Below are 13,475 nucleotides of genomic sequence, written 5' to 3'. Positions count from 1 at the left end.
TTCGGCATCTGTCAAGCGTTGTAAGCACACAACCGGTTTCATCGATAACTTCACATCCAGCTTTTGAGAGTTTAAACATTCATAAACATCAAAGTGTCCACTACTCAAATCGTCACCTGTCAATCTAAGATGTTTAAGAGGCATTGGCGGTTGTCGAAGGGTGTAAAATATTTGGCCACTTCGGTACACTTGAAAGTGACAACCGAACAATTCAGCGGCAGCCATCAACTCACATGCAGATCCATAGGTGAAGGGCTTAAGCATTTCACTCTTCTAGTGCTCCTGTGTAGTCTAATTATCTCCTGTACGTCATCAGTCCACACCTTGAACCTGTCCCAGTCATTCAATACATAAGACACAATGGATATCAAGAGTGAGCCTGATATGGCCGTGCAATATGTAACACAGAGAATGGAAAAGGCAGGCGCCATCTCTGGGCATGGAAACCACTCGGTAAGTAACAGTTCTTTGATCGATGGTGATCACCTCGATAGACATGTTAATGGAGGTACGGTTGGAATGATAAAGGAAATGGGTACCTGAACAATGTAAAGTAAGTCTAAAATACCTACACAATAACTATAATCGTAATAAATGAACAATAAAACAGCGGAGAAGCCGTGGATTAAATAAAAAGGCTGCAGTTATCAGCAGGAAGACGTGAATCCCGTGGCGAAGCAAGGAAGGGAATGTAGAGACTGGAGCGATGGATGGCCTTATATAGGCAGGCAGCCAACAACGTGGGAGGCGTTGAGATGGGGGACCCAACGCCGCCTCACACGGTGACCGAGCTGCAGGCTATGGACGTATATATGTACGTAAGTAGGATTCAGTTAGCATTGGGAACCCGCGTACCAAATTTCTTGAAGATGGGCCCATAAGTAACAAAGACCGTTGAAAAGTTCAATATGGCGCCGACAGTGGCATCATACCACCGAAATAAGTACGTACATTGGTTTCAGTTAGCGCAGGGAAGCCGCCTACCAAATTTCATGAAGATGGGGCCATAAATAAGAAAGTTCAACATGGCGGACATTGTTGACTGTTATGACCGTTACGCGTAGAATTTCGAAATGGAACCTGCTTAACTTTTGTAAGTAACCTGTAAGGAATGAGCCTGCCAAATTTCAGCCTTCTACCTACACGGGAAGTTGGAGAATTAGTGATGGATGAGTGAGTGAGTGAGTGAGGGCTTTGCCTTTTAGTAGTATAGATAAATAAAAGGACTTAAAAGATAACGAGTATTTTTCAGGTCTAAGTCATTTCTTCACAATCATGGTATGTACTGTATATATTAGTTTGCTACATGAAATTGTGTTCTAAAATGAAGCATATTTGTATACCTTTTCAAAAATAACTAGCCTGCTCCTGCTTTTTATTAAGAAGCTTATTAGTATTGATGACTATTCATAAAGAAAAGCCTTAAAACTTACCAATATATTAAGTTTTTAGGACAAAAATATTTTTGAGTATTGAGGAATATTTTGAGATTACATACCACCTGTGTAAAACAGTAGATCCATATTAATTTAAGATGGCAAAAAAAGGTAAAAGCAAACTGTTTATGTGAGATCCCATCGTTTAAAAAAGAAGACCGGCTGTGCATTTCACTTCTCCAATGATCCTATTCGTCTTCGTCCGCACCCTTTCAGACCCAGGGGTGTGTATTGACTGCGGAAAGTCATCACTAAGTGCCATTATTGAATGTTGATGCCCAGATGTGAATTGCTGTTACTGATCTGTGGGCAACTAGACAAAAATAATTTTATTACTTACTATCGGGCTTCACCCCCTGCTCACTTCGCTCACCAACCCCCATTTTTGTTTTTCCAGATACACACTTTTGAGATTTATTTTTTCTTTGAATTGTTGCTATTTCATTACTTTCACTTTTATTCACGTTTTTGAAAACTTCAAAGCTTTACAATATTTACATACTTCTGACGTATCACCTATGTCCATATATTCCATCTCTATTTGCCTTTTCTTTATTTTTCCAAGTAATAATTTCTCTTTGTTTGCGCTAATGTGATCCTTACTTTCTTTGTTTTGACACTGTCATTGTTTGCTGCTTTCATATTCTGTATCTTGCTCTGCATGTGTTTCACTCCTACATTTTTTTTTGAGTCTTTTGAAATCCACTGCTTTCATTTTCTCTAACCTGCTCTGCATGTGTTTGGCCCCCTTGTTTTTTTAACCTCTTTATGATGTTTTACTTTGTTTTCTACTCTTTGTCTTTTATTTCTGACCTCGCTTTGTCCTGCTTTTTTTTCAAATGACACCTGGTCTGTGGTGATTATTTTCCCTTTTTTGAGTAGTAATTTCCATTTGTTTGCGCTACTGTGATCTTTACTTTCTTTTTTTTTATACTTTTTAATCTTCCTACTTTCATATTCTTTAACTTTCTCCACATGTGTATCGCGCCGTTTTTTATTTTGAGCCTTTCAAATTTCACTGCTTTCATAATCTCTAACCTGCTCTGCATGTATATAGTGCCTATATCTATCTGTATATATCTATCTATCGCTACTTGTATTATATAGTGCCTTTCACATCTATCTATTATATAGTGTCTTTCATATCTGTCTATCATTACTTGTTATTATATAGTGCCTTTAATGTCTATCTATCTATCTATCTATCTATCTATCTATCTATCACTACTTGTATTATACTGTATAATTCATTTCACATCTATCTATATATAATAGAACCACATGTGTGACTCAGTAAGACATAATATTGATCACGCATACAGCATTCAATTAAGTGCTTATCCAGGGCAGGATCGGGGGCAGCTGGAGTCTATCCTAGCAAGTCAAGGACAATCCCTGGATGGGTCACCGGTCCATTGCTGGGTGAACACACAAACAAACACACACACTTAGGCTGTTTTGGCAACACCAATTTACCGAACCAGCATGTGTTTGAACTGTGGGAGGAAGAGGAGCACCAGCAGCAATTTTCTTTACTACAAGTCTGCAGAGCTACCACCTGCACCAATTAGCTGGCCAATAATATTATTATCATCCATTAAACTATTCATATACTGTCTTTTTCTCCACTATAGCTCAATAATAATAATCCATCCATCCATCCATCTTCCTAACTTGCTTACCCAGGGCTGGGTTATGGTACAGCAGAAGACTATCACAGCAATCATAAGGTGTAAGGTAGCAACAACACTTTAGCTAAGACACCAGTCCATTGCAGAGCAAACACACACGCACACACTTGAGCCACTTTAGCAGCACCAAATCACTTAAGTTTAATCAGGATGATGTTTATTAAGTGTACTACAGATGTTTTAACAAAGGCACAGAGGGATGTCATTCCTACCTCACAGTGTCAGGACCTACATAGAGTTTGCATGTTCTCTCCAAGTATTGTATTTATGAATTGATTGGTGTCAGTGTCAGTGAATTTATCCACACAAAAGCATTGTGCTCAGCTCTTTTATTGCCATATCCTCAACAAGAGCAACTCATCACGCTTAAAAAAAAAAAAACAATAGTTGTTTTGTGGCACTTTAATCTGCTTAGTCGCACACTCTGCCTTTTCATTTTCTGCATATTTTTTTTATTCTACATATGCAAGACATTGGAAAAGATAGCTGAACTCTTTTAAAAACCTAAGGCTTTTATTAAAAATGCAATGCAATGTAATCAGTTCAGTTCAGATTTCTTGTAATATGTACAGCATAAATTTAAACTCATTTGTGCTCTTCTCACTAGGCTGGCACTCAGTGTGCATCTCGCTCCATAGATTGTATTGAGCGTGGTTCAGTTTTGGATTTTCATAATTCCACCCATGATGACCAATGCAAGCAGACAAATGAACAAGAATGTATTCTTACCTCGAGAAAACTGCATAAAATTCTCTGATCAAGTATTTGATTTCTGGTTTACTTTTGTTGTCACAAGCCTGCCTCAGAAACTCGGACGGGATGTTTTCTTAAATCAAAACCTACTTCAAAGTGCATTCATTTGGTAACTTTAAAGGTTTTTTCTTTAGGAAATCTCAGTACTCATTGGCTCCATTATAAAATGGAAGAGCAAACAAATTTTTTTTTTAATTTATAAAATATGCCCCACTTTAGAACAACAGCAGCATTTATTTATGTAGTGCATTTTCATACAAAGAATGTAATTTCATGTGGCAGACAATCATAGTGAAGAAATAAGTTGGTCTTGAAAAATATCTAACTTATTCTTTAAGTAACAATAAGACTCTTAGATTACAATGACATAATGAAGACAGCTCTTAAAAATATTAGTTAAAAGATGGCACTAAGAAAATACAAACACCTAACTCCAGTTCTCTCATCCTTACACTGGTTCCCGGTTAAGTTTAGGGCAGATTTCAAAATCCTCCTTTTCTTATACATAAACATTTATGTGTGTAAGTGTGGGTGTCTGTCTGTACGGCCCAGAAGTGAGAGGTGGAGTTGGGGTAAGGGGTCCAGCTCTAAGGAAACAGAAGCGAGGCGAGCACATCGATAAAATGAAACCTCAGAAGAAAGATAAAGTCGCTTAGCCGCTAATGCACGAGTGAGGTGAGCATGTCAGCAAAACGAAACCACCTAGGATAGAGACGCCCAGAGTAGTTCCTTTTATTTACCTGACATCTCTACATTTCATTTTTTTCTGACGATTTCAATAGTTTCTAGGACCCTGGGCTTTTTATAGCATGGGCTTACACAGCTAGTAACATATAAAGCTTTAAATGGTCGAGGTCTGGCTTACTTATCTGAACTTATTATTATTTACAAACCAGAGCGCACATTAAGATCTCAAGATGTCGGCCTGCTTATGATTCCAAGGATTAATAAAATAACAGTGAGAGGTCGAGCTTTTAGTTACTGGGGGCCCTAAACTGTGGAGTGGTCTGCCTGCTATTATAAGAGATGCCCCTTTGGTCTCAGGTTTCAAATCCCAGCTGAAGACTCACAACTTCAGTTTAGCACACCCTGACTAGAGCTGCCGATTAACTGTGCAGACTGCATCTTTGTTGTCAGTCGTTAGCACTAAAACATAAGTAATATGATAGTTATAACATGTTAGTAACCCTCACCTATTCTGTTTCTCTTCTTGGTACTCAAATATGGCACTTGGTGCCACTGCCCACCTGCCAAGTTGTTTTACCTATTATATTATTATAAAGTTATCTCTGATGGAGGATCACAGAAATCATCAGGTAGAGGGGTCCTTTCATCGGATTGGCTGGCCCAGTACTGAGTCAGCTGTGGAATGGCCAATAGGGGGAGGCAGCTTAAGGTCTCCAGGACTCTGAATAAATCCAAATCCTATTATGGGATATCATCTACTGTTGAATTCTGCTCTGTACTCGTAATAATTCTATTGCACTACTACATTGTATTGAGGATTACTTTTGTTCTGTATATTGTGCTGTATTGACTCCCTTTCTTTTTGACACCCACTGCACACCCAACCTACCTGGAAAGGGGTCTCTCTTTGAATTGCCTTTCCCGAGGTTTCTTCCATTTTTTCCATACAAGGGTTTTTTTCTTGTATTCTTAGAGAGTCAATGCTGGGAGGCTAGCAAAAAGGTAGGGCCTGTTAAAGCCCACTGCAGCCCTCTGTGTGTGGTTTTGGGCTATACAAAAATAAATTGCATTGTATTGTATTGTACTTTAATGGGTGGTGTGGTTCCTCGTAGAACCACTGCTTGGCAAGGAGCCATTTTTATTTTGGGAAGGGTTCTTTGAATGTCAAATTGGTTCTTTCAGCTCTGAAAAAGTTCCTAATATGTGTACAAAACAGAAATCCTTAATGTAGAGTAGGCTAGTGACAGATAAGGAAAGCTTAAGCTTAGCCTTTCTTATTGCATATATCAAGAGTTCTTTTAAAATCATGAGCCCATCAGTCATTAACACATCTCTTATCATCTCTTCATGGTTATGTAAAGGAATCTGTTGCAGATTGTGGCGGACAGCCGGGACCCATGCCCGGCCGGGACGCCCCTTTGGCACTGAATCCGGGAGAGCAGACATGGGCTGCACACTACATCCCCCTGGAATGCTTGGTGGCAGCCCCACACCCCCGGGTTGAATCAGGGCCATAATCAGGGAACACCGGACCTCAGTCCTGTTGGGCTCCGTGGCCACCACCTGGGGGAGCTGCACGGCTTCCTGAGCCCGTGTGGGCTGTGATGCAGCCACACCCAAAAGTGCAGCCTGAAGTAGGTCAACGAGCACCTGGAGAGCTTCCGGGGGTGCTATAAGAGGAGAGAGGAGGCGAGAATCAGGAGGAGGACAAAGCTGCCTGGGAAATGTGGAGGACGAAACTTTAGTTGTGTTTCTGCTTTTGTGTGCTTGTGGTGACGGGACTGTGTAGTGCCTGTGCCCCACGGGTGAAGAAGAAAAATAAAATCTTTTTCTTTGTTTTATACACGTGCCTCGTTGTCAGTCTGTGTCGGGTCAGGCGCCTATATAACGCCTTATCATGAGATCTAAATCAATAAAGCTTCTCCCTGCAATCTTCATAGGACTGTTTCTTTTAGGAGCCAAAAATGTTTTCCCTGTGGTATCTCTCTGAAATACCACTTTGTCGCTGTCCTTTTTTTTTTTAGGAGGGTAGAAGAGAGAAGCACGAACAAAATGATTAACTCAATAGTTTCACTTACAGTTCATAAGCAGAAGTGTAGAAAACTACATACCACTTTCTCTGCAATGGAAAAACTGTGCCAGCCAAAACACACTCACCACAAATGAAGAACGACTCCTTGTAAATTTAGTTTAATCCCTCCTGTTTCTTCATTACAGGCAAAATAACCTGTGGAAAATAAACAGGTTTTAAGTTAATATTATTTATTATAACTATTTGTTCATTGTACAAACCCACTTAATTCAGTGCAGAGGCACTGGACATTAGATCAGGAAAAAAACCTCATAAATATGTGACTTACAGTGTGCAAGTTCAATCTCCGTCTTTACAAACCCTCAAGGTGCGCTCCTCTTGTCACTCTTGTTTCAACATATTCTGTGTTACTGCTTCCTCAGCAGTCTCAACAGGTCTCTTTCAGTTCCTGGAGATCTGTGGTCATTTGTTTCATGTGTCTTTAATATAAGACATTTCAGGGTGTCAGCCACATAACCCTGTACTATTATGGAAGATTATAATAAATGAAGAGCTTAGTTTCCAAGGCTGGTAAATATAATTGGAAAATTAACTTACAACATATTGTCACTGTCTGGCACCACAATAAGTGAGAAGAACAAGTTTACCTTGAAATTTGAGTCTTGATGCTCATTAACTCAGTAGTATACACTCAATGCCTTAGCTACTCGGAGACATGCTTTCAAGCAAAAAGACCCTGTTACATGTTACTAATATATAATAATACAACAATGATATTCAGAAATGAATGGCACCATATAATCAATAGATAGATAGATAGATAGATAGATAGATAGATCGATCTGCCATGGTCAAGATGCAAGCTCATCCCAAGACACACCTAACACCCAAATTCTCAGATTGTAGTGGCACATCTGGTGTTCAACCAGCCAAGGTGGGCTAATGTCACTCTTCTTTTTAGATCACTATGTTGGGTCCCCATGGTGTCAAGTATTAAGTTCTAATCTTAGGTGCTTGTGAGTAAGTCAGTGGGTTGGCGCCTTTATACATAGAGTCACATCTGAGGTCCTCTGCTTCTTCTAGAAGCAGTCAGTTCTGCTGATGAATGGTGCCTGGTGATGCCATCTCTGCCTGGCATCAAATCACAATCCACACTCTTTCCATGTGTAGCTCCTATCTGGCAGAATAAAACTGCCCACTTCCTTTTGAAATTCTGACTACTTAAACGTGTTTAAGAAGAGATTAAAGCCGTTGAAGGCTCTCCTGCTTGGTGCAGTTCTCTGTCTGGTATTAGCTGCCAGTTTCTCGAATTGTCACTCGATTGTATAGTTCTGAACTCTTCACTCTGTGATGATCCATTTTGCAGCCCTGATCTGTAACAATTGCTCCCAAATCAGTTTTTGTTGTTTGTGTTGGGAGGGTTTGAGTTCAGAACCTTAAGCCCCTGATCCTTTTGTCTGTTTTGTAAATGTATGTATAAATAGTATATATATAAAAGAAAACCTGGATCCCCAAGGAGGATTAGCTCCCCAATGCCAACAGACCACCAAATGCAAAAAATGTGCAGAAACCCCAAGATAATTTGAATAAGCAGTTAAGTAAAATCTCAGACACGTCAAGTGGAGGAAGAAGATGCCGGAATAGGGACTAAGACCCTCATGCCATCAAATCCAAGAAACCCTCCTGTCCCTAAACATTCTCCCAGACTGATGCTTACTCGATTACATGGACCTCCTTTCAAAGTCACTGTGGATAAAAGCGCCTGCTAAGCAAATCAATGACAATTAAATGTGACAGTACACTGTCATACAGCGGAGTAACGGAGCTGCCCAGGCGAGCTAGCTGTGCTCAAAATCATTCAAAACTTAACACTCTTCATACACCTCTTTATTCGAGCGAGACACGCTCAATCGAAATGATAACCGCAATAATCATCCTCTTTAATAAAATCCCTGTGTGCATCCAGGTGTCCGTGTGTGTGTGTCTTCTGGTGAAGTGCGCATGCGCGGGGCCGCAACGGACACTGCACTGTGCCCCGCACATGAGCACGGCACCTTGGATGCACACACACTCGAAGCTGGGCAGACAGTGAATGGCCTTGCCGCGGCAGCGCATGATAAGCAAATAAAAGACACCATTGCTGGGGAGAGTGCTGATTAGGTAGTCGCAGCCGCACATAAAATCCGTTGCTGGGGAGACGCCACACATAAAATAATCAGCTACACACCAGCACAGATTAAAATACTTGCTGGGGTACTGCACAGTACTTGCTGGGGAGACGACACAGTCACGATTATAAACTGCACGCCACGCATTACATCAGTTGCTGAGGACACTCTGCTGATTGCCCATTGTTGTGACAGAAAATTAAAGTCATAGGCCTATTACGGACATCAAAGCCAGTACTACTGTCAGAGAAAATTACAGGCATTTTACGGAAATACAAACCAGTATTACTGCGAGAGAAATTTAAAGGCACACAATACACTGACGCATATTACAGCCACATACAATCCAGTATTACTGTAAGAGAAAATATTACGGACATATCTATTAACAACATGCCACCCAAAATAAAAAAGCACACGTCAAGTAGGACAAAAGACACAGACAATTAAATCCTATATAAACAACATCTCCTGGAAGAACGGTCAGCTCAGCAAGTAAACATCAACAAAAGAAACGCTGAAAGACAACGAAAAATACGAGCAAATAGATCGATTGAAGAAAAAGAAAATGAGCGTCAGAAACACACTAAAAGAGCAAACCTTACAAAAAGTTGGCATTTACTTGCCAGAACCAGAATTCAGCCACGGTCAGTTATATGTTGCATTATCAAGAGTTAGAAGTTTTCCAGATGTTGTTGTCAACGTTGTAGATGGTCCTGAACAAGGCAAACTCTTGCCAAACTCAGAAAGAATATTTGCAAGAAATGTTGTCTGTAATGAAATTTTATAGAAAAATTTCATGAGGTAAAAAAATAGAAAATTTTTCCTAAATATCTTCTTCAGATATTGTGTATTACAGATTATTACAAAGTTTTACACTTAAGGCAATATTAATTATGCTTACTGTATTGTCATATACGTTTCTATTTTATTTTTATTATTATTTTACTTTAGGCTTCTTGCAAAAATATTTTTGACAAAAAAAATTAAGCCAAGAAACAGAATGAGGTCAACGTCCCTTGCCATTTAAAATCGACTGGTCCTACTAATGTTTATGCACTACTGTTCTAGCGCCCGTTATTGTAACGGGCTAAATGTCTAGTAAATAAATAAAGTCGATCGAGGCGATGATCCCAGAGTGCCCTGAAGAGCGAATTTGATTTTGAGAATAAAAGTAAATTGAATAAAATTTCGAAACGGTTCGGTGTTGTTTCGTTTTAACTATACGACTGAACAATGGGAAACACTTGGAATGAGAAAAGTAGGAAAGACAATCCAGGTGGACCTGCACTCTCTAGACACCGTGTTCTAGAATGTTCTATCCATCCATCCATTATCCAACCCGCTATATCCTAACTACAGGGTCACGGGGGTCTACTGGAGCCAATCCCAGCCAACACAGGGCGCAAGGCAGGACATAAACCCCAGACAATGCACCAGCCCACCGCAGTCGAGAATGTTCACCTGTTGCAATAAATCAAACTAGCCCTGTCCGTACAATAACAGTCTCAACATGTTAACAGCTATACTTACACGTCAGCAGAACGGAGCGCTTGTGCCAGCTTTCGTTGTGTCCTTTCTCTTAAGTTACAAGCCGCGACACCGCCAGCTCGTCAAATGCCGAGACCTGCGCGGGGAAACACAAAGCGCATGCGCGCGCCCGGGAACAACAGAGAGCGAGAGGGGAGAGCGAGCGCGCTCCTCAAATCTCAGCACAGTTCCCGCCCGCGTTGACGTCCCTTGCGCTGCCTTCTTGTTCCGCCTCACTTTGAGCGGCCGGCTGGCAAATAAACGAAGTCGACGGGAGGCTTTTATTTGAAGAATATAAAGGCGGGTAGCACCATGGTCAGCCCAGGGCCATCGCGATTCCATAGGCCTATGTTCAAGTCTCGCAATGTCTGCTGTCCATGTGGACTTGAATCCTGGCCTACATGGCGGCTACCTTAAAACAGGTGGTGTGGCAGGTTCTTCACCACAGATAAGCCTCTTCTATTCTTTTGCAATTGAACAGCTGTTGCTTGAGGTATATCTCAGGACTTTGGCAAACAGCTTGAGGCAGAAGATGGAGGTGTTGTTTGAACAGAAGCCTGCAGTTCAGGTACTATGATTTTATCTTGAACAATATGGCAGTGACAATGCCTCCGTTCCATACTATGAATGGAAGATGCTGCCAGCATGGCAACAACAAAAGGATGGACGGCCTTGACATCTGCCTTCTGTGCTCTGATGTGTACAAGTCCTTGGGGAGCCAATTCAGTGCCCATTTCAGATGCCAGTGAGGTACCTGGAAAATGGTGGTTCCTGTCATGGCCACACCTGCCCACGTTTATAAAGTACATGCTGGTTCAGCAGCCACAGCTCCTCTGTAGTGCACTCTGATATAGACGCTTACCATCTCGGCATGATGCAGCATAACTGCAGAGACTTCTTGGATGAGTGTAAGCTAAAAAATAAATTGGCTGTAGCACACGTTATATAAATATATATCTGTTGCTCTGTGTTTCTCTCTCTCACTGATTCTGGTTCTCTCTCTCTCTCTCTCTCTCTCTATATATATATATATATATATATATATATATATATATATATATATGTATACTATATATACAGTATATACTGTATATATATATATATATATGTATGTGTATATATATACACAGTATATATATATATGTAATCTGTCTCTCTCTGATTCTCTCTCTGTCTGTCTTTCACTCTCTCTCTTATATATATATACAGTGACAGTGAGACCTGGAAGGGCGTGATTGGGAGGAATGGCCCCCCCGATCTGAACCCGAGCGGTGTTTTGTTATTGGACTTCTGTGCTCGTCATGGATTGTCCATAACGAACACCATGTTCAAGCATAAGGGTGTTCATATGTGCACTTGGCACCAGGACACCCTAGGCCTCAGGTCATGATCGACTTTGTGGTGTGTCGCCGACTTGCGGCCATATGTCTTGGACACTTTCGGGTGAAGAGAGGGGCGGAGCTGTCAACTGATCACCACCTGGTGGTGAGTTGGCTTCGATGGTGGGGGAAGATGCCGGTCAGACCTGGTAGGCCCAAACGTGTTGTGAGGGTCTGCTGGGAACGGCTGGCAGAGTCCCCTGTCAGAAGTAGCTTCAACTCCCACCTCCGGCAGAACTTCAACCACGTCCCGAGGGAGGTGGGGACATTGCGTACGAATGGGCCATGTTCCGTGCCTCTATTGTTGAGGCGGCTGACCGGAGCTGTGGCGCAAGGTGGTGGTGCCTGTCGTGGCGGCAATCCCCGAACCCGTTGGTGGACACCGCGGTGAGGGATGCCGTCAAGCTGAAGAAGGAGTCCTATAGGACTTTTTTGTCCTGTGGGTCTCTGGAGGCAGCTGATAGGTACCGGCAGGCCAAGCGGAACGCGGCTTCGGTTGTTGCTGAGGCAAAAACTCGGGCATGGGAGGAGTTTGGAGAGGCCATGGAGAACGACTTTCGGACGGCTTCGAGGAGATTCTGGTCCACCGTCCGGCGTCTCAGGAGGGGGAAGCAGTGCAGTGTCAACACCGTATATGGTGGGGATGGTGCGCTGCTGACCTCGACTTCGACGCGTTGTGGGTCGGTGGGAGGAGTACTTCAAGACCTCCTCAATCCCACTAACATGCCTTCCAATGAGGAAGCAGAGCCTGGGGACTCTGAGGTGGGCTCTCCCATCTCTGGGACTGAAGTCACCGAGGTGGTCAAAAACTCCTTGGTGGCAGGGCCCCGGGGTGGATGAGATACGCCCGAGTTCCTTAAGGCTCTGGATGTTGTAGGACTGTCTTGGTTGACACGTCTCTGCAACATCGCATGGACATCGGGGACAGTGCCTCTGGATTGGCAGACCGGGGTGGTGGTCCCCTCTTTAAAAGGGGACGGAGGGTGTGTTCCAACTATAGAGGGATCACACTCCTCAGCCTCCCTGGAAAAGTCTATTCGGGGTTCTGGAGAGGAGGGTCCGTCGGATAGTGAACCTCGGATTCAGGAGGAACAGTGTGGTTTTAGTCCTGGTGGGGAACAGTGGACCAGCTCTTCACCCTTAGCAGAGTCCTGGAGGGTGCATGGGAGTTTGCCCGACCGGTCTACATGTGTTTTGTGGACTTGGAAAAGGCATTCGACCGTGTCCCTCGGGAATCCTGTGGGGGTGCTCGGGAGTATGGGGTACGGACCCCTGATAAGAGCTGTTCGGTCTCTGTACAACCGGTGTCAGAGCTTGGTCCGCATTGCGGCAGTAAGTCGAGCCCGTTTCCAGTGAGAGTTGGACTCCGCCAGGGCTGCCCTTTGTCACCATTCTGTTCATAACTTTTATGGACAGAATTTCTAGGCGCAGCCAGGGTGTTGAAGGGGTCGGTTTGGTGGACTCAGGATTGGGTCACTGCTTTTGCAGATGATGTTGTCCTGTTTGCTTCATCAGGCCGTGATCTTCAGCTCTCTCTGGATCGGTTCGCAGCTGAGTGTGAAGCGGCTGGGATGAGAATCAGCACCTCCAAATCCGAGAGCATGGTCCTCAGCCGGAAAAGGGTGGAGTGCCCTCTCAGGGTTGGGGAGAGATCCTGCCCCAAGTGGAGGAGTTCAAGTATCTCGGGTCTTGTTCACGAGTGAGGGAAGAATGGGCGTGAGATCGACAGGCGGATCGGTGCGGCATCCGCAGTGATGGGGCTCTGCATCGGTCTGTCGTGGTGAAAAGGAGCTGAGCCG

General features: G+C 42.9%; 1 protein-coding gene across 4 annotated transcripts in view; it reads right to left on the bottom strand.

Moving 5' to 3' along the window:
- LOC120541903 (toll-like receptor 13) overlaps window positions 1-13,475 on the bottom strand; it is a 47,257-nt gene that overhangs the window by 14,191 nt on the left and 19,591 nt on the right. Inside the window, exons 1-3 of one of the 4 annotated variants that reach the window (XM_039773866.1) lie at window positions 10,301-10,479; window positions 6,928-7,078; window positions 6,725-6,794 (exon numbers count right to left, since the gene is read on the bottom strand). The gene's annotated coding sequence lies outside the window, so the exon portion shown is untranslated. Of the gene's footprint in view, window positions 1-6,724; window positions 6,795-6,927; window positions 7,173-10,300; window positions 10,480-13,475 lie in introns of those variants that run through there. The other 3 variants (XM_039773868.1, XM_039773867.1, XM_039773865.1) reach the window with 3 other exon arrangements.

This window comes from Polypterus senegalus, chromosome 13 (assembly GCF_016835505.1).
Source record: "Polypterus senegalus isolate Bchr_013 chromosome 13, ASM1683550v1, whole genome shotgun sequence".
In the NCBI taxonomy this organism is placed as follows: domain Eukaryota; kingdom Metazoa; phylum Chordata; class Cladistia; order Polypteriformes; family Polypteridae; genus Polypterus; species Polypterus senegalus.
This window is presented reverse-complemented; position numbering and strand designations above follow the sequence as displayed.